At 42.7% G+C, this 18,503-nt stretch overlaps 1 pseudogene; it reads left to right on the top strand.

Moving 5' to 3' along the window:
• Positions 1-828: 828 nt before the first annotated feature.
• Positions 829-2,541, top strand: LOC138431333 (zinc finger protein 280A-like; annotated as a pseudogene).
• The last annotated feature ends 15,962 nt before the right edge of the window (positions 2,542-18,503 follow it).

Here is an 18,503-nt window from a genome sequence, read left to right as displayed (position 1 = left end):
ATTCTGGGCTGGATTGCCATTTCCTTCTTCACAGGATCTTCCTGACCCAGGCATTGAACCTGGCTCTCCCGAATTGTAGGCAGACACTTTACCATCTGAGCCACCAGGGAAGGTGTAATAATAACATAGAACAATTATAACAATATACTTTTATAAAAGTGTTGTGAGTCTAGTCGCTATGTAAAATATACTACTGTACTAATTGAGCGATTTTTTTTCACCCTAACTAAGCACTTACTACGCTCTGTGTCCATACCTTTTGCAGTTGGAGGTTTGACAGCAAAACTAACCCAGATTTATTTTCTCTTCTTCACATTCACCACAGATATTAGCAACCTCAGCATACATTGTTTCTTTCTCTTTTATATCAAATTGAGAACTTCGATCTTTTCACTGAAAGGTAGCACTTAATGGATTTTCTCTGGCATATGTCAATGGACAGCATCCCTCCACTTACGGTTTGGGGCCATTATTGAGTAAAGTAAGGATAACTTGGTCACAAGCCCCGTGGCATCTCAACAGTCATTGTGGTAACCGAGTGACAGACGCGTGGGATGTTCAGGACTAAGGAACGATTCACATTCTGGGCAGGAGGAAGCAGGATGGTGTGAGATTCCAATCACTCTCCTCAGAATTACCTGCAGATTAAAATGCATAAGTTGTATATTTCTGGAGTTTTCCATTTAATATTCTCGGTGACCAACTGAGGGTGACCTGAAACCACAGAGACTGACACCTGAGATCAGAGGGGATGACCTTGCCTGGTGATTGCTTTTAGGGGGAGAAAAACACTAGAAGGGGCCACTTGAAGCCACAAGTGGTTGCAAAATGGCCCATCTCTTCCCGTGTGAGGAAGCACAAGCACCACCACAACCCGAGAAAAAGACCGCCGTGTCCAAATCCAGAGGTGAGGACAATGACGATGCTGAGGTCATCTTTGTTGGAGTGGAGCACGTCAAGGAGGATGCTGAAACCTTCTTTGTCAGAGTGATTTCAACTTCAAAGCCAGTCATTTCTAACGTTTTGAACAGAGTGACCAGGGACTCATCTTCAAGAAGAATGAAGGACCACGTGAATCCGGATCCCTCCTGCAGGTGGCAACCTGCAAATCTGAGGACCCCAGCATCAGAGCCAGCTGCCGTATCACCAGTTTCTCAGTGTGTATGGGGAGGAAGAGGCAGTTCTATTATTTCGGAGCCTTCATCTAAACCTGATTGGAAAACGAGCTCGCCGGAAACTGTCCTTCACAATTCAGAATTGTTCTCTCTGCGGCCACCCTGTCTCTCTGGAGCCGTTCTCTCATTAGGAGGCAAGGATGAAAGCCCTCTTAATTCAAAGCGGTGTCCCACTTCAGATGTGAATTTTAACAGTGGGAATCCCAAAAGACCCAAACTCAGCGATGGAATCCCAGGGGGACCTGCCTCCACCATGGCCCCTCCAGGTATCTCTCCTGGAAAAACACGGTTATGACCTTGGAAGATTCCCCGACCTCACCGAGCCGTGTGCATGGTGGGGCATCATTTTCACGGACTCGCACCAATGGCCAGGCATGCTTCCGTCTTATGGATCCAGAAGGAACATGTAGTTTGTCAGGCCTGGAGAAAATGGACTTTCTGACTCTTGCACGTCAGAGCAAGACTGTTGATCCCATGAAAGTAAATCTGGGATCAAATTCACTGATGAGAGTAAATGTTATTTGATGGCTTTTACTTTGGAGCATACAAGAGACGGCACCAGAACAGAAGACTCACACAGCCTTCAAATGCCTCAGCTGCTTGAGTCTTCTAAAATATGTCAAGTTTATGACCCACCTGAGGAACCATCTGGAGCTTGAGAGGCAGAAGGGTGACAGCTGGGAAACCCACACTACCTGCCAGCACTGCCACCGCCAGTTTCCCACCTCGTTCCAGCTGCAGTGTCGCATGGAAAGTGTCCCTGCTTCCTGGGAGCCCTCCACGGTCTGTAATATCTGTGAATTGTCCTTCAAAACAGATCAGGTTCTCTTACAGTACCTGAAGGACAGTCACAAACCTGGCAAAATGCCCTATGTCTGCCGTGTTTGCAGTTACAGATTGTCAGCTTTTGCCAATGTAGAGGCGTATTTTAGAACATGGCATGGAAACATGAACAATTTGTTTGTCTGGTTTGCCTCAAAATGTTCAAATAGGTGACATCCTTTGTAAATCACGCTCGGAAGAACTGCAACAGGAGGGTCTTTCCATGTTGCAAGTGCTGGCTACAAAGTTTGAACGTGAAGGAAAAGACCGAGCACCAAACCAAGAATCATCAGTCATTCAAACAGCCAGAGCACTTGCCAGGGTTGCCTCCTGATACAGAGGTCATGATCCAAAGTTCAGTTCAGCTGGGACTGAGAGAGACAGCATCCATCATTGTGAGGAACACTGACTCCCAGGTGCCACCCAGAAAACACACAAAAAAGATTGACTACGAGCACAAAATATTCCAGACATGCTGCAGCATGGGATCTGGCTAAAAAATTATGTTCTACCCACCTCCAGAAATTCAGAAAAGCCCCATTGAGGTTCAGCCAGCTGTACATAAAGACCCTGCCTGGCTTTTGTTGTTCAGTTGCTTAGTCGTGTCTGACTCCCTGCGACCCCATGAACTTCTGTATGCCAGGCTTCCATGTCCATCATCATCCCCTGAAGCTTGCTCAAACTCATTCCGTTGGGTTGCTGATGCCACCCAATCATCTCATCCTCTGTCATGCCTTCTGCTGCTGCCTTCAATAGTTCCCAGGATCAAGGGTTTTGTTTTGTTTTGTTTTGTTTTCCCAATGAGTTGACTCTTCCCTTCAGGAGGCCAAAGTATTGGAGCTTCAGCATCAGTTTTTCCACTGAAGATTCAGGGTTGATTTCCCTTTGGATTGACTGGTTGGATCTCCTTGCAGTCCAAGGGACTCTCAAGAGTCTTCTCCATTCTCCAGCACCACAGTTTGAAAGGATCCATTCTTCAGCACTCAGCCTTCTTTATGGTGCAGCTCCTCCATCTGTACCTGACTCCTGGAAAAACCATAGCTTTGACTTTATGGACGTTTGTTGGGAAAGTAATGTCTCTTTCTTTTAAAACACTGCCTAGCTTTGTCACAACTTTTCTTCCAAGCAGTGAGCATCTTTTAATTTCGTGGCTGCAGTCACCATCTGCAGTGATTTTGGAGCTCAAGAAAATAAATTCTGTCACTGTTTCCATTGTTTCTTCATCTATTTTCCATGAAGTGATGAGACCTTTGCCTGTGTGAACCACAACAAACTCTGGAAAATTCTTAAAGAGATGGGAATACCAGACCATCTGACCTGCCTCCTGAGAAATCTGTATGCAGGGCAAGAAGCAACACTTAGAACTGGACATGGAACAAGCGACTGTTTCCAAATAGGGAAAGGAGCACGTCAGGATTATATACTGTTGCCCTGCTTATTTAACTTAAACGCAGAGTACATCATGAAAAACACTGGGCCGGATGAAGCACAATCTGGAATCAAGATTGCTGGAGAAACAGCGACAACCTCAGATATGCAGATGATGTCACCCTAAGGGCAGAAAGTGAAGAGCCTCTTGATGGTGGCAAAAGAGGAGAGTGAAAGGCTGGCTTAAAACTCAAATTTCAAAAGACGAAGATCACAACGTCTGGTCCCATCACTTTATGGCAAAGAAATGGTGAACAACTGAAAATAACAGCACGTTTGATTGTCTTGGACTCCAAAATCACTGTGGATGGTGAATGTAGCCACAAAATTAAAGGAAGCTAGCTCCTTGGAAGAAAGCTATGGCAAATATAGACAGCATTAAAAAAGAAAAAAAAAAGCTAAGGCATCACTCTGCTGACCAAAATTCTTATAGTCAAAGCTATGGTGGTTCAGACAGTAAGGAATTCACTTGCAATGTGGGAGACCTGGGTTCATTCATGGGAAGGACATCCCTGTAGTCCGGTGGAATTACTCGGTGCTCCCAGATTAGGGCGTCCAAGTTCATTCCTTGGTCAGGGCATTAGATCCCACATACTGCAACTAAAAATACCACATGTGACAATTAAAATCCCTGCTCCCTCCCACATGCTACAATGAAGATTGAAGGGTCCTTGTGCTGGAACTAAAAACAAGCACAGCCAAGTAAATGAACAAATATTTGAAAGAAAGAAAGAAAGAGGTATGAGAATTCCCTGTTGCTTCAGTGGTTCAGACTTGATGCTTTCACTGTCAATGGCCAGGTTCAACACCTGGTTGTGGAACTAAGATCCCACAGCTTCTGTGGCATGACCAAACAAAAACCCAGAAAGATAACTGAGGAGTACAGAACTCCCAAAGTTTGAAAATGAAGCAATGACACTGCACACAGGCTGAGGATAGAGTAAGGATTGCCAGGAACCCAAAGTGCAAAAGCGGCACCTCTGCAATTCACAAGCCTCTTTAATGTTGTGGTTTAGGCTTCTCCTTCTCCTGCTTCTGAACCTAAATAACTTATTGCTCCTAAGAGAAATTGTTATGGGAAAAACATTATTTGAACTGAATGATAGTGAAAATAGCAAATTTTTGAGACAGAGCTAAAGCAGTTTCATGTGTTAATATGCATCACATTTGAAAAGAAGAAAGGTTGGAAAAACAATGACCTAAGTCAGTGCTATTCACAGACCTTTCTGCAGCAGTAGAAAACATTTTCATAATTGTTACATGTATTCCCTCATAAGGGCGATCAGCTTTTCACATATATAAATGCTTATGTTTCTTTTCTTTTCTGTGAGGTGTTCTGTTTATATCCTTTATCTGTATATTCAGATGGAGTGTTCATCAGGCAGGGTTTGGGGTTGTTTTTTTTTTTTTTTTTTTTGCCTTGCTGTGAGGATTAAGGGATCTTAGATCTTCAACCAGGGATTGACTCTCTGCCCCCTGCAGTGGAAGCACAAATCTCTAATAACCCGATCACTAAGGAATTCTCAATAAAATATATTTTCTATGTCCGTGTCTAATATGCCACTAGCACCAACTGGGAAACCTATTAAATCTTTACCTTAATTAATTTAACATTAAAAGATATGGCTAGAAGGACCAGATCTTCCTTACAAAGGAGTTTCAATTAACTTGTATACTCAGTAATTTGTGCATGTCTTCGATAGTTTCCTCAAGATGAGATTCCATGCCCCTCCCTAAATGTAGGCTGTGTTTAGCGGCTTGTTTCCAAAAACAGAATATGTCAGCAGGAAGGAGACAACTTTATAGCAGACGAACTAGTGGTAGGTCATATTGATAGTATGAATCCTTGATGGGAGATGATGAGAAAGATATTTTGCCTTGGAGGTATAGTTCTAAAATTATATAAACCCCAGGGCAATCAGGAGAAACATCCCAAACCCATATAGAGAGTCATTCTGCAAAATGCCTGTCCCTGAAGGACTCCTGAAAACTGTCAAAAGTCTTGAAAAACAAGGAAAGTTTAAGAAACTGCTATAGACCAGAGTAAGCTAAGGGAGGTATCTGTAGCTTTTTGCTCTATATTCTCATGCAGTTCAGTATCCTATATGGGACTATGAAACTAGGAAAGAACATTTGTGGAAAAACTGGTAAAATTTGAGAAAACCCTGGAACTTAGTTAAAGGTACCCTACTGAAAGTTGCTGGAATAATTGTGAAGCATAAAGGAAGTCATTTCACATACATGCATTTCAGACATTGCAAGTGTTTTCTCTACACAACACTCACTTCATTTTGACTTCACGGAGATGGAAATCTGAAGTACGGCATACTTAACGGAAATCTTCGAATACAAAGGATCAATAATATTTAGACTGTGTCATCTGACTATAATGCAATAATGAGAAATTGACCAAGAAACATCTTTGAAAATGCCATTCACTTGGAAAATAGAAATAACTATCTTAACACATAACATATATCTCTATGGAATTTTCATGCAAGAATCCTGGAGCAGATTGCCATTATTTTCTCCAGGGGATCCTCCTGACCCGGGATCGAACCCAGGCCTTTTGTGTCTCCTGCATTGGCTGGAAAGCGATTTACCAGTTGAGTGACCAGGGAAGCCCATGCAACATTTAGGCTTGTCTTTAGAAGAGAATATTAGGATATACTCGGATGTGAATGATAATGAACAGTCTATTCACAAAAATTGTGGGACACATTTAAAGTTGTACGGAGAAACAATGGAAAGAGTAACAGACTTTATTTTCTTGGGGTCCAAAATGATTGTGGATGGTGAATGCAGCCATGAGCTTAAAAGATATGTGGCCCTTGGAAGAAAAGCTATGACAAGCCTAGACAGCCTATTAAAAAGCAGAGACATTTCTTTGCTGACAAAGTCCATCTAGTCACAGCTATGGTTTTTCCTACAGTCATGTATAGATGTGACAGCTGGACCATAAAGAAGGTGGAGTGCCGAAGAACTGATGCTTTTGAACTGTGGTGTTGAAGACTCTCGAGAGTCCCTTGGACAGCAAGATTCAACCAGTCAATCCTAAGGGAAATCAACTCTGAATATTCACTGGAAGGACTGATGCTGAATCTGACGATCCAATAGTTTGGCCACCTGATGGGTAAAGCCAACTCATTGGAAACCACCTTGATGCTGGGAACAACTGAGGGCAGGAGAAGAAGTGGGCGGCGATGGATGAGATGTTCGGATGGTATCACCAACTCAATGGACATGAGTTTGAGTAAACTCCAGGAGACAGTGAAGGACAGGAAAGCCTGGTGTGATGCATGCAGTCCATGGCGTTGCAAAGAGTCCAACATGACTGAGGGATTGAACAACAACAACAAATTAAGGTAACTTTATAGCATTAGATACAAGAGAAATGAGAGTTATAAACAGTTATCTCAAAAAGTTGTAAAGATGAGCAACAGAACAAACTTATAGCGATGTGAAGGAATGAAATTAGGAAAGAATGAAAAATGAATATAATAGAGAAGAAAATAATGTAACAAAACGAAAACTTTATCCTCCCATAGGAGATCTCAACGGTCTACTAGGAGACTTCCAGCAGCACAGGGCATTTAAAAAAGACTCTGTGAAGGGCCAAAAAAGAAATATTTTAGGCTTTGCGAATATGATCATTGGCGATTAAGTTTTCAGCCATAGACAACAACGAAAGAAACTGGCAAGTCCCTGTTCCAAATTTAAGGACTCCGAAAACTGAATTTCACACAATTTCCACGTCAGAAAATAAAAGTCTTTTCCGTTTTCCTCAGCCATTAAAAGTGTAAAGCTCTAAAATTAAAAAGAAGAAGAAGAAGAAAAAGTAAAGCTCATTCTCAGCTCACAATAGACAGTGCAAAAACAGGGGCAGGCTGCCCTGCCTTGATTGAAATGTAATTCCAAGAGGAGGGGAGCCAAGATGCACTGTAAGGTCAAGTTACTTAAGCAAAGAACTGGCTTAAGGGAGGTCACACCTGAGGGCTGTGAGTGCCGGACACCATCACTGGACTCCCCTGGTAGACTCGGAGGCCGTTCTCAGCCCTGTGCCCAGGCGACTGTGCCATCTGTTTTTTCTTTCTTCGCGTTTGGTGAGCTGAGCAATCTTGACCCAATACTCTTGAGATTCAGATTCAACCTGACCACGCCCACAGAGGGTGCTTTTATGGGGTGGGGGGAGGGGGTGGGTGTCCATCGCACACGCATGCGCCCAACTAGGCCTGGCGGCCAATCAGATTGCAGGCGCCGACACCTGGCAGCCAATCATCGGAGGCAGCCCGCAGGCCTGTAGGGGGAGCTGAGGCGGCGCGCCAGACCTGAGGAGGCCTCATCCCCTCAGGCTCGCCTCCTCAGGCTTGATCCGGGAACTGCCTAAGGCAGGTGAGCAGCAGGCAGTTCTGTCTCCTCCATCAACGGGGGCTGGTAAGGACTGGAGCGTGGTTCAGCCAAAGCGGTGCCTGACGGCTATAGGGAGGGTTTCTCGGGTCCCCACTCTCACGAGGCCTTGCTCGGTGGGGCGGCTGGTGAGGGCCCGCGGGCCCTCAAGAGGGAGCATGCGGCAGGACCCACAGGCCTCAGGCTCCTTTCACCCTCTCTCCTCTCTAGTCTGGGTGGGCTCAGCTCTCCAGCAGCTTTCCGGCCCGGGGGGTGGGTGGGACAAGCCAGCTCCAGGAAAGGGCCTCTTAGGCCCCTGGCCCCGGGCACCACCCCCAGCTCTCCTGTGGAACCTAATGATTTAAACACACACACACACAAATCTTCACGGCCCAACCCGTTCCTGCACCCAGGCTTAGTCAGGCGAGCACAGCAAAAAAAAAAAAAAGGAAAAAAATCGATCTAGTGGCCTCTTCACTGCCCTGGTGCTTTGGTCGTTTTCCTGTTTCCTCGGCCTCTCCTCAGACTCCAGGGCTGCCCCGTCCCTGGGGGCCCCGAGATTCAGGCCTTTGGTTCGGAATTTGGCAGATGAGGTATTTGTTTGTTTGTTACTGAGAGAAGGGAGGTGGGAGGAAGAAGCTCAGGGCAAAGGAGTTCAATCACTTGGTCTGGTTGAGTGTGAGACTCCTGGTCAGCATCCATAGGGTAGGACCAGGTAGGGCCTGGGGGGATAGAATGTTCCCAGAACAGGGGACTCACCCTGGCCTTTTCCTGTGCTTGTCCCCAGGATGTGACCGTAGTCTGCCTGGGAGGTCTCAAGCGCTCAGGATTTCAGTGGGCCCCTGAGGTAAGGTGACAGACATCTTTACAACAAGGGACAAAGTTGTGGCTTTCTTACTTTGTGTTTTTCTCCTTTCATTCGTCGGCTGACACGTTGCTGTTGAGAGAGAGTATTCCTGATTGGGGATTACCTGACCCTGATTGCGGGTGCTGACTTCAGGGCCATCATGGTTTCAGGTTTGCAGCTTTCTGAGTGGCAAGCTTAAAAACAGGCAGGGTGACTTGCTTTCTCCTGCCTTCTTGAAAGAAAAAAAGTAAGAGCACCATGGATCTTAAGCTGTGTAGAGCTGACTCCTACCACTTGGTAAGGCTAAAGTGGGGCAATGCACATATCCTAAGGTTTTAGCTAGCAAAGCAAAGCAATGCAGGTGTGGGGTTCCCTGGTGGCCTGGTGATTAGGATTTTGGGCTTTCACTGCAGTGGTCTGGATTCAGTCTCTCGTCAGGGAACTGGGACCCCACAAGCCAAACAGCATGGCCAAATGAATGAATGAATCCAGTGGTTCATTCAGAGACAATATCCTGTGATTTAACATGTTCACGTGAGATTACTTGCTCATTTCTGTACCCTTAAGGGCTTTTCTTCATTAAGTAAGTGAACTCCATTGGATGGGGGTGAGGCACCATCTGAGTTCGTTTCATGCGAGTAAACAAGATCATAGGAAGCTCTATGCCCAGCCACTTGTGCCTACAGCTGTGTTGTATACTTATCTTGCTGGTACAGCTTTGAACTTCAGAGCATGTTTTGTTTTGGTCACAACATGTGGCTTCATAGGATATTAGTTCCCCAGCCAGGGATCGAACACAGGATCCTGGCAGTGAGAGGGCTGAGTCCTAACCAAACCACTGTACTGCCAGGCAACTCCTGTGTTTCAGTGCTTTGGATAGGGGTGTGTGTGTGTGTGTTTGTGTGTGTGTGTGTGTGTGTGTGTGTTTTGATTTTTGCTATATTTATAGGAGAACTGTTCTGTGTGTAAGTATGATGGGAATGGTATTAGAACTTGAAATGTTTGTGTTGTACATATGATCTCAAAATGGAATAGTTTGAAAGAACTTACCACTTGTTATCTCTTGGCCTAGGATCTCTCCTGAGGTAGTAGTCAAGCTTTTGTCTGGCTTGGCAACCTCTGAAGACTTAGCTTGTTGAATCTTAGCTCTCTCACTTGTCTGTACACTTGAAGCCTCAGTTCCTCCTTCTGTGGGCCTCTCCAAGGGGCTTCTCTTGTGGAGGCTGCTGTCTTTACTCAGAATGAGTGATTCAGGAAAGTGCTTGCACCCATGATAAAGTGCAGGGTTTTTTTGAGATGTTACACATCTGCGCTCGTGTATTTGCTTAGTCTAACAGGTCTACCCTGTGATAGATTGAGAGAGAACTGCACAGGGGTGGGAATATCAGGAGATTGAATTCGCTTGAAGGCTGGTTACCATACCCATTAATCCACTATGCCAGCCTTTTTTTCACATGATCTCAGCTCTGTCAATGTGAGCAAATTATGTGGCTTGTGTACCCTTCTTGTGTGCTGCTACTGCTGCTAAGCCACTTCAGTCGAGTCTGACTATGCAGTCTCATGGACAGCCACCCACAAGGCTACCCCTTTTCTGGGATTCTCCAGGTGAGAATGCTGGAGTGGGTTGCCATTTCCTTCTCCAGTGCATGAGAGTGAAGTCGCCCAGTCGTGTCCAACCCTTCGAAACCCCATGGACTGCGGCCTACCGGGCTCCTCCGTCTGTGGGATATTCCAGGCAAGAGTACTGGTGTGGGTTTCCATTGCCTTTTCCAGCTTGTGTGCTCTTGTGGTTTGATGTACTCAATTCTTAATCTGCTCATTTCTAGACCTACTCATTTCTTGATATTCTAGCAAGTCTCCTCTTTGTCCTCCTGGATTAAGGTTTCTGTTTCTCTGGATGGTTCCCATCAGCAAACAGACTGACCATAATGTGACCTGTCGTTAAAAATCCATCTTTTGGTGACACCTCCTGCTTCTGCTGCTTTTATTTCATATTTGCTTATGATAGACCTCTGCAGAGTTGTTCCTAGACTTTGTTATCTCGAGTTCTCTCATTTTCCTATAAAGCCACTCTTGGCAAGGCCACTAGTGAATTTCAAATGAATAACTCAGGGGTCAATTTTTAGTTGTTATTTTATTTAATTTATTGGCAGCCTTTACCAGAGTGGTTCATTTCCTCCTCCCTGAAAAAAAATGTTTCACTTGGATTACAGAGCGCTTCTCTTTCATGCTTGTCTTCCACCTACAGTTCTCCCACATACAATATGTGACCTTTGTGTCTGGCTTTATTCAGATGTCGTATTTTCTTTTTAAATATTTATTTATTTAGCTATGTGGCATGTGGGATCTTAGTTCCCAGCCCAGGGATGGCCCCTGTGGAGAGTCTTAAACCCTGGATCTCCAGGAAAGTCCCCTCGTTTGTGTACTTTCAAGATTCATCTTTTTCATGCTTGTATAGCAGTGACTGTTTTTGTTTTATTTTTACGGCTGAATATGGTATATGAATATGGTAAATGGCTTCCATGCAGTCCATTTTGAGCATATACCACAGTTTGTTTATCCATTCGTCAATGAATGGATAATACGTGATGGTGTACTCTTTGTGGCTATTGCGAGTAATGTTGCTGTGAACACTGATTTTGCATGGACTGAACATTTTCAGTGTTGGTGCATATATACAAAAGAGGGAAATTCCTGGATCATATCTCTACTCTACATTTAATTTTTGAGGTACTGACCAACCACTTTTGCAAGAGTGGTTGTACCATTTTACAGCAATTACCTCAACAATATCATGAAGATTCCTTTTCTCCACATCCTCTGCAGCACTTGTTATTATTCGTCCTTTTGATTGGGTGTGAAGTAGTATGGGTGTGAAGTAGTATCTCAGTGAAACTGATTGACATTTTGCTCGGGTCTTCCCTGGTGGCTCAGAAGAGAAAGTGTCTGCCTGCAAGGTAGGAGACCTGGCATCAATTCCTGGGTGGGGAAGATCGCCTTGAGAAGGAAATGGTAATCCACTGCAGCACTCTTGCCTGGAAAATCCCATGAACGGAGGAGCCTGGTAGGCTACAGTCCATGGGGTTGCAAAGAGTCGGAAATGTCTATTCAAATTCTTTTCCTGGTTGTTAAATGCTTTTCTGTTTTTAATTGTTGTAGAAAACATCTAACTTAAACTTTTACCATTTTAACCATTTTTGCATGCTAAGTATTTTGCACACTTTCATCAGCCTTTTGGAGAAAGAAATGGCAACCCACTCCAAATCTGATGGAGAAGGGAACGTGGTGAGCTTTAGTCCATGGGGATGCAAAGTTGGGCACAACTGAGTGACTAAGACATATACACACAGGTAGTCACAGTGTTGATTTGTTTTTGTTGCATTGTTTAGCTGTGTTGTGCAGTTTGTATGACAGTTCCCTGGTTGAGGATCATACCCAGGCCCCTGATAGGACACTGTGGAGTCCTAACCTCTGAACTACGAGGGAATTCCTTATCACATTGTTATGAAACAGATCTCTACACCTTTACAGCTTGCAAAATCGAAACTCTGTACCCATCACCTGTCCCATTAAACAGCAACTCTTCTTTTCTTGCCCGTTGACCTAGACCATGGACTCCATCGTTCTTTTTTGTTTCCTTTCTATTGCTTGACTGTGTTAGCTATTTCATGCAAGTAGAAACTTACAGTATTTGTCTTTTTGTAGGACTGGTTTATTGCATTTGGCTTGATGTCTGAAATGATCATGCATGTTGTAGCATGTGACAGAATTTTCTCTATATGGCTAAATAATATTTCATTATGTGTATAGATCACATTTGATGGCCATTTCGATGCTTCCACCTCTTAGTTGTTGTGCTTCGTGCTGCTGTGAGCACGGCTCTGCAGATATCCCAAGACCCCATGTTAACTTCTTTTGATTTTATATTGTGAAGTGGAATTGCTGAATCATGTGTCAGCTCTAGTTCTTTAATTTTTCGAGGAGCCTTTAAACTGTTTTCTGTAGCAGTTGCACCATTTTAAAATGCATCTATAACACACAAGGATCCAATTTCTGTATGTGCTTGCCAACAGTTGTCCTTTCCTTTCCTTCATATGTAAACACACACATATGCACATACAATTTTTTCATACCCTGTTCCATGATTGTTTATCACAAATTATGAATATAGTTCCTTGTGCTATACAGTACGCTCTTATTTCTCTCTTGTATATATTATAGTTTGCATCTGCTAATCACCAGCTCCCAATCTGTGCCTACCCCAACTTTCCCCTCTTGGGAATCACATAGTGTGCTCTCTATGTCTGTGAGTCTGTTTCTGTTTCATAGATAAGTTCATTTGTGTCATATTTTAGAGTCCATGGAAGTGATGCCATATGATATTTGTCTTTCTCTCCTTTTTATTATTTTTATTTTTACTTTATTTTATTTTACAACACTGTGTTGGTTTTGCCATACATTGACATGAATCCACCACAGGTGTACATAAGTTCCCAATCCTGACCCCCCTCCCACCTCCCACCCCATATCATCTCTCTGGATCATCCCTGTGCACCAGCCCCAAACATCCTGTATCCTGCATCAAACATAGACTGGCGACTACCTTACATGATAGTGTACATGTTTCAGTGCTATTCTCCCAAATTATCCCACCCTCTCCCGCTCCCTCAGAGTCCAAAAATCTGTTCTATACATCTGTGTCTCTTCTGCTGACTGTCATGCAGGGTTATCATTACCATCTTTCTAAATTCCATATATATGTGTTAGTATACTGTATTGGTGTTTTTCTTTCTGGCTTACTTCACTGTGTATAATCGGCTCCAGTTTCATCCGTCTCATTAGAATTGATTCCTATAAAGTGTGCAAGCAATAAATGCTGGAGAGGGTGTGGAGAAAAGGGAACCCTCTTACACTGTTTGTGGGAATGCAATCTAGTGCAGCCACTATGTAGAACATTGTGGAGATTCCTTAAAAAATGGCAAATAGAACTGCCATATGACCCAGCAATCCCACCGCTGGGCATACACACTGAGGACACCAGAATTGAAAGAGACACATGTACCCCGGTGTTCATCGCAGCACTGTTTATAATAGCCAGGACATGGAACAACCTAGATGTCCACCAATAGATAAATGGATCAGAAAGCTGTGGTACATATACACAATGGAGTATTACTCAGCCATTCAAAAGAATATATTGTCTTCCTCTTTCTGACTTCCTAAGTATTCTTTTGAATGCTAGTGTAGATTCAAGTATTTACTCAACAACATTTGTTGCTAAGGTGTAAAATGTGGTTGACTTTTAAAATATTTGTCTTCTATTCTGCAAGCTTTATATTAATTCTAATACTTGTGTTTTCTTCAAGATTTTCTATATACAAAGATATGTTATCTCCAATATTTTGATTTTTCCTTTCCATTCTGAAAGCGGTTTTTTGTTTTTTCATTGTGTTTTTTTTTTTTTTAAACTAGAGCAACAATTCTCTTTTGTTTCCTGATTGCTCTGGTTGTAAAACTGCCAGTATAATGTTGAGCCAAAGTGTGTAATAGACTTCCTTGTGTTGTTCCCAGTCTTAGAGGGAAAGCTTTCAGTTTTTCATTCTTAAGTATGATGTTAGCTGTGGGTCTTTTTACAGGTGCCCTTTGATTGAGAAAGTTCTCTTCTGTTCTTAATTATTAAGTGTTCTTTTAACCCTGGTTATGAAAAGGTGCTAGATTCAAGGAAATGCTTTTTCTTCAGGCAGATGTGTTATTGGTTTTATTGTTTTAAAATGGCATAATGTTGATTGACTTTCCTATAATGAACCAACTTTGCATACCTCCCTAAATCCCACGTGATCATGGTATACAGTCTTTTTTATATGCTGTTGAATTTTGTTTGCCAGTATTTTGTTGAGGACTCTTTCACCTGTATTCATGAGGGATATCAGGTGTGTGTGTGTGTGTGTGTGTGTGTGTGTGAGTGATAGCTCTGTCTGATATTGGTATGAGAGAAAATCTGGCATCACTTTGCCTGCTATGTGGGGAAGAGACATGTGGCATAAAGGATGAAGCATTGTTGGATTGAAGTTTAGCCAGGATTAGAGGGAGAAATTTAGGATATATCAGTGTGGAATTGGGGTGAGATTATCAAAGAGAGCACATTCTCCTTTTCCTAGGCCTGAGTTAAGTGCTTGACATTGAATTATGCTGTTTGTTAACTAGGTATAGATAGATTATGCTTTGAATTTGCTACCTATTTTGTTTGTTAACATTTATGAAATTAGAATTTGTGGATCGGTTGTAATGTGCATTTAAGGTACATTTTCTTCCATTTTTACTACAAAACAAGATGCCGTTGAATAGCTGATGCCTTTTAAAAAAGCTGTTAACCTTAAGTCTAAGAAATAAGCATGTTTGTCTTTAAGATACAGAAACACATTTAAAAGTTACAAATTTGCTCAAGAAGATGCAACTGGTGTGTGGTTAAGTTAGAATTCCAACTTAATGTCCTTTGACTCCAAAGTCAGAAACGCTTCTAAACGCTGTAGAACAGTGCTTTTGTAAAAATACTCTCCTTTACATGTGACTTCACCTAATGATGAGTATGGCGGTTTTTTTTTTTTTATTTTTCCTCTTTATTTTTTGAAATAGAAGAGGTTAAAGTGAACATGCGACAAAGCTATGATTCTAGAGCCATGTAGACTTGTAGTCGTAGTTTTTTTAGCTGTCATTGAGTCTGGTTGACACTCAGTGTCTTTCTCTGTAAGATAAGAGAGTGTATAAGTACTCTAGAGTTTTGGAGATAATCAAATAGCCCATTTTTCTGTACTTAACTAATCTGTAGTATGTTTACACTTAGGTGACAGTTTGTATAAAGGAAGCACTGGGACTTGTGGCCGCACCCTCTAAGAATAAAAAAGTATTAAAAATATGGAACTCCCATGTATGTTACGTGAAGAAGAACAAGAGCCAGAAGTACGGAAAAGGGAGGGAGAGACGAAACAAGTGGATGATGATGATGATGATGATGAAGTGATCTTGGTTGGAGTGGAACATGTAAATGAAGATGCTGACGTGATCTTTGTTGGGATGAGCTCAGCTTCAAAACCAGTCGTTTCAAACATACTGAACAGAGATACCCCAGGTTCTTATTCAAGGAGAAAAAGGTATGGTCACTTCAGGAAAGGTAACGCTCACAGATTACAGCCTGTTAGTCATGTGACTCCTACATCAGAAGCAAAGACTGTCTTGCCAGTGTCTGACTCTGACTCAGGATCAACAGGTAGTCCTATTATTATTGAACCTCCGTCTCAAGCTGATTATAAAAGTATTTCACCACAAATAGTGCCTGATTGCTTTTCGAAGGAGTTATGTTCTTCTTTGATTACCTTCACAAGTTCATTGCAGCATTCAGTAGAAACAGCAGTTTCTGCAGGAGATATGAATAAAAGTCCTCATGTATCAAAGCGAGTTTCCCCTTGTGAAACAAATCGCAGAAATCCCAGAAGGCCTAAACTCAGTGATGGCATTGTAGGGGAACATTCTTTAGGTTTTTGCCCGTCAGGTTTTTTTCATACAGAGACCACTCAGCAAAGCACTCCAGACCGTGTCCATACCTCACTAAGCCATGTTCAGAATGGAGAACCTTGTCCAACACCTTTTCCAAAGGACAGTGTTCATTGCAAGCCTGTAAGACCTTTAGGGGAAAGTGGACGGACAAAAACTGATTTTCCAAGTTTGGCAAGTCCAAAGAAAATTGATGATCCCACAGAAGGAAATCTGATTGTGTTACTTCGTGACTTCTACTATGGCGAGCATAGAGGAGTTGGGCAGCCAGAACCGAAGACCCACACGGCGTTTAAATGCCTCAGCTGCTTGAAAGTTCTAAAAAATGTCAAGTTTATGAATCACATGAAGCACCATTTGGAACTTGAGAGGTTAGAGAGGTGACAGCTGGAAAACCCACACCACCTGCCAGCACTGCCTCCGCCAGCTTCCTACTCCCTTCCAGCTGCAGTGTCACATTGAAAGTGTCCACACGCCCCAGGAGCCCTCCGCAGTCTATCACATCTGTGAGTTGTCCTTTGAGACAGATCAGGTTCTCTTAGAGCACATGAAAGGCAATCATAAACCTGGTGAAATGCCCTATGTATGCCAGGTTTGCAGTTACAGATCATCATTTTTTGCAGATGTGGATGCACATTTCAGAGCATACCATGGTAACACCAAGAATTTACTTTGCCCGTTTTGTCTCAAAATTTTTAAAACTGCAACAGCATACAGACGTCATCATCGAGGGCACTGGGAAAAGAGTTTTCACCAGTGTTCCAAATGTCGGCTACAGTTTTTAACTTCCAAAGAGGAAAGGGAGCACAAGACCCAGTGGCATCAAATGTTTAAGAAGCCTAAGCAGCTAGAAGGATTGTCTCCTGAAACAAAAATTGTTATTCAGGTATCACTGGGACCCCTTCAGCCAGGATTGGTGGAAGTAGCATCCATTACTGTGAACACATCTGACTTTGAAACATCACCCCCCAAATCTAAAAGGAGGAGGTCAAAAAAAGAAAAAAAATAGTTAAGTCTGCCTTCAGTAAGTCTGAAGCCAGTATTTCAGTCAAAGTTAAAAATCCCATTAAAAACAAAAAGATCAACTTATAGCATTATTCAATAATATCAAATATAGGGAAACCGATGGGTAATTTATGTGATTTTGTTTTAATTAGAGGAAGTACAGTTTTGTTTGATCTGCATATTGAGATGTTATTTAAAAATCTATGATCTGTTTTTCGTGTAATTGTCTTAACATGTAAAAAGGATGTGTGCATGTGTGTGTGAGAGAGAGAGAATGAGAGAAGTGGAGAAAGGAAAAGTAAGAACCTATTTTGGTATTTGATGTTACTTGTAAGTTCGAAAGCTCTCCTATACATATAATCTGTAGAGTGTTTTAGCAACGTAATTTTGAACTGTTTTCATGCCTTGAAGATCTCAGTATGAGTTATATAGCCAGATTTGAATGTCACTCTCTGAAGTGCCTCTTGGGCTGATCTAAGATAACCTGGCTCTGAAAGCATGCAGTGGAGGTTGATGGAGAAGCTACGATGTGAGTTTGGACCAGACACGGGATTTAATCAGTGAAGAGCAGTGGCTTCTTATCCCAGCTGAGGAAGAGGCATACATTCACTGCAGGCACAGAGCCAAGGGAGAAGGAACACTGTCTCAGAGTGCTTTCACCTATCCCAGGGACATCTCAAGGAAGCCAGCCGTTAAAATGCCTGTGTTTGGTGAGAGACCCTGGCAGCATGAAGCAGGCCCTGTGTAGCACTGACTGCAGTTGGAGAAGCAGAAATAGTTATTAGAATGAGACCTGGTGCCTGTGGACCTCCTGTTGAGTGAGCAAAAGGGGAATTTGATTCATTCTGTCCCCTTTCCCATTTGGCTGGCCTGTAGTCACAGTGAGGTCGGCATATCTGTGTCAGACACAGTAGCAAAGCAAGTTAAAATTCCCAAAGGAAAAAGAGCCTTGACATCCACTTTGATTTGCGCTGGACCCATAGTTGTAGCTGAAAAGGATCAAACACAGGAAATCTTTTCAGCTTTTGAATTGGGCTAAATTAAGTTCTCTTACCCTTAAGCTACAATGGAGTTGTCCAAGAATCGTAAATATAGTGGATAAAAATAGTCCAGGGTGATTACAGCCTTTTTGGAACTCTTGCTTCCATTTTCTAGTTACATGTGTCTTACCCGAGTTGACCATGTGAAGATTTCAGTTCTGTATCTTATCTTGCCTTGGACACAAATGTAGTACAGTTAACTGCTAATTCTTTGCGTGTGTAATTTCCCATTGTATGAAACTAATTGAGTTT

Source organism: Ovis canadensis, chromosome Y (assembly GCF_042477335.2).
Source record: "Ovis canadensis isolate MfBH-ARS-UI-01 breed Bighorn chromosome Y, ARS-UI_OviCan_v2, whole genome shotgun sequence".
NCBI classification, from domain to species: Eukaryota; Metazoa; Chordata; class Mammalia; order Artiodactyla; family Bovidae; genus Ovis; species Ovis canadensis.
This window is presented reverse-complemented; position numbering and strand designations above follow the sequence as displayed.